This window comes from Coffea eugenioides, chromosome 5, assembly GCF_003713205.1.
Source record: "Coffea eugenioides isolate CCC68of chromosome 5, Ceug_1.0, whole genome shotgun sequence".
NCBI classification, from domain to species: domain Eukaryota; kingdom Viridiplantae; phylum Streptophyta; class Magnoliopsida; order Gentianales; family Rubiaceae; genus Coffea; species Coffea eugenioides.
Genome location: NC_040039.1, coordinates 32,949,357 through 32,953,201, shown reverse-complemented (window position 1 = coordinate 32,953,201; position 3,845 = coordinate 32,949,357).

Here is a 3,845-nt window from a genome sequence, read left to right as displayed (position 1 = left end):
TTTGAATTTATCCTAATGATTTTCAACCAACTGTTTGTGTTTTGATACATTTCTCCCCCATCATTCATTGCTTCGTGTTCCTGTTTTTCCTTTTATCTTTGCTTCTTCAGGTCTCCAGCTCATTATTTTACTGAGAGTGAGATTTAGTTTTCCTATGTTAAGTAGATTACTAAAGTTCATATGTTCTATTATTGAAGTCATTGGTGTTGATTATCTGTGGGTTCATTTATTTATTTATTTATACTCAATTAATTGGTTGATTTAAATGTTTGTGGACATGCATGCTTTGTTGTTATGACTAGTCTATTCTAGTTTATTAAAATTGGAAGCCCTTTTCCTTGTTCTCTTTTGTGTTTCTCAGTTTTTGGTATCCTAGACACTGAAATCGAAGCTCTCTTGTTTCAGATCGCTGGTGTGAGGTTGAAAAGGTTGAATGAAAAAGAAAACCAACCATCTAAATATTTAAAACGAGAGCTTAGTTCTTTGTTGGCCTGATTATGGACATCCAATTTCAAAAATATTTCTGATTTCGGAAGTGCAAATCTTATGAATTTGAACCCCTGGGCTTGTGTAGATAAATGATTCCATTCCAAAGTCGTTTGGATCCCACCGAATAATATGATCTCGTTTTTCTATGTTTTGTTAGATGTTTTGGAAATGAATCTTTGACCAAGAAAACATATTTAAGCAACAGGATATATGAGATGCAAAATTGCAAACTGAAATTTTTGGAGTCCACATTACTTAGTGATATAAAATCTTTGTATTTTGAGTTCACAATTAGAGATAGAAGGAATAGTCAACCTCATGAATGTTGATTTCTTTGTTGCTCGAATTCTTTGAATTCTCTGTAATACTGGCATTGATTATATTTACTGCATTTAAACTAATAACTGATGTCTAAATCATATAAACAGAATTTGACGTTTCCTAACCAACTAGTAGCATCCATTCAGAACATTAACCTGCTTTGTATGCCATTATGCTGTAGAATTTAAGGATAAAGAAAATGAAACAAATAGTTGTTTAAGCATGTCGATACTCCTTGAGCTCCAGTATTTACTGAACGAATCAGCGGCCACTACATTAAAATTTCTCAAAAGCTGGCACTACTACGAATATTTTTAGCAGAAGTGCATATTAGCAGAGACATGGTGAGCTCAAGGTGGGTGATCAGTTCTGTTCTACTTCTTGTGACTGTGGCTGCGGCTGTGTTGCTTGATGTGGCTTTACTTATAACCTGATGATCCATTAAATCAGTACTACTCAAAACAAGTATCTCATGATTAAGCTGGAAATATATCACTACTAGACGGGCATTGGACATTATCGATTAACTGACCGCAACATATGAGCATGAATCCCTTTGTTTTTGTGCTTAGTCGCCATATTTTGCATGCTATGTATGTCACAAGTCATACTAGAGCAATACATAAATATAAAATGCTTTCCTAATTTGCAAATAGGCCATAAGTAATGTTTAAGCTGAATTTTTTGGATAGCACTTATTCAGTCCTGTTTTATGATTTACATGAGTTCACCATTGGTTGTCCAATAAATTACACATCATTAGGAAAGTAACCCCAACTCGATACATAATCCATTGCCGGTATGCCCTCCACAAAAAAATTGGCATAACTGTTTTTTACCCAAGACAAAGGGAAGTTAGGATCACCTCAAGTATCAAAACTTTAAAAACAAAGCAGAGCAGATTCAGGTCAACATGTTTAAGATGAATAGTCTTCTACTTTGGTTTTTGGTTGCTTATTTCTTCAGGGAAGAACAATTCTTTGGTTGCTTTTATGATAAATTGTTTGATAGCATGTTTGACGTAACTTATCAAAAACCTATAAACTCTTACTGTGTGATAGTAATCACTCTTCACATTCACATTCGGTAATGCTGGATGTACTCTATCCTGTGATAGCACTCTTTTACATTTTGCAATGTTGGTTTAGATAGTCAACGTATTGTATGTTCAATTTGTCCAATTTCACCTCCCTTTCTCATACTCAAATGCATCTGGGTGCTTATGAAGAATGTGAAACTTGTAAGTTGATGTTGCAGTTCCACCAATGCAACCAAAACTAGAAGTATTTGGATTTCCTGATGACAATCCACAGATTAGGATTGCAGTGTGGAACTCTTGAGATGATATACCACTAATGGTATTGTTGCCCCCTTCCCTCAAAAGGAATCCAATCCTGTATAAAACTAAAAATGTGTACATTAACTTTTAATTAGAATTACAACAAGCTTTTGTTTCTTGTTGATATTTCTTGTATTTCCCAATGTGGCGGGCTGAAGAAAAGCTTTCCTGCAGAAGAAAAGCAAAGTTCTTGGAATGGGCAGGCTGACAGATCTAATGTAACAAAAAAGTGCATTGTTTATCTCAGTCCGTAGCTTTTGATGATTACAAAACAAATGGATGTTACTAATGTTCTCTCAATAGACCCTTTTAGAAATGGAGCAAAACAGGTTCAAAGATTAAGCATAAAGGATGCTGCAGCTGCTGTCGGATGCACAAGAAAACTAGATCGGACGTCCGACAACCTTTGCGCAATTTCGAACGCATGAAGAACTTCATCCTCGGACGTCCGAAGATATTGAGTCATTCCCTCTGAGCTCACTGACCTCGATCGGACGCACATCATCAGAGCACTAGACGTCCGACAAGCGTTGCGACACTTCGGACGCAAAGCCTTGGAGCCACTGGACGTCCGAAAAGAATTGAACAAGAATTTTCAGTTTCACCTCCTACCTTCGGACGCATACATTAAAGGTACCGGATGTCCGAAATAATTCAAGAAAATTTCTTGAGCTCACTACCTAAGTTCGGACGCAAAAAGTTGGTCTACCGGACGTCTGACACTACCAATAGCTAGTTGACTCTTCAGCTGCCTTCTATCTGTTGGAAGCATTAATTGAGGAACTTTTTGGTCCCATATAAATAGAATAAAGTCAACCACTTCAAAGTAACTTTGTACATTGAGACTATATGAGATCTAAAGTGATTTTAGTGTGAAAATATTCTTCAAAGAAGATTTGTACTCTTAGTTGTGTAATTTTCGATAAACTTTTCTAGTGCGATTCAATTACTTCAATAGTGTAATTTTGTGAGGGTTATCTGAGTGATAATAAAACTTCCTTGCTTGATCAAGTGTGGCTTGGGGCAAGGAGAAAGTGATCCTTCCTTTGCACACAAAAGATTGGTTGTAAATTGATCAAATTGAAGAAACTTACTCTATAAAGTGAAATTCAAACTCAAGAGGAGTTTGATATTTGGTTTGATACTCTATCTCTTTTACTTACTGTCTTGATATATAAATTGCTCATCTCTTCTACTCACAAGCACTTGTACTTTCTCATTAATTGCTCCATTGTGTAGTCTTTTAGAAAAAGAGGGCAAGTACTCAAAAAGTGACTTACAACTTGGTCAGTTTTTAAACTACCTAATTCACCCCCCTCTTAGGTTGTTTTCGATCCTAACAATTGGGATCAGAACTTGGTCTCCTAGAAATTAAACTCAATCGACTTTGGAGTAAAAATGACAACCAACAATGCCATATTTTTTGAAGGATAATCTGTCACTGGACCCCAAATGTTCAATGGATCAAATTATGCGAGTTGGAAGAAAAGGATGATTATTTTCTTATAATCTATTGATATCGAGTTGTGGTTTATTGTCAATGAAGATCTATTTGATGTCTCTATTGTTGATGAAATCACTCATAGACCAAGCCAAAAACTAGAAATGAGTTGACTGGTGATAATAGAACCTACCTCACTTTGAATACCAAGACTATGAATGTGTTATACAGTATTCTAGATTCAAATGAGTCTAT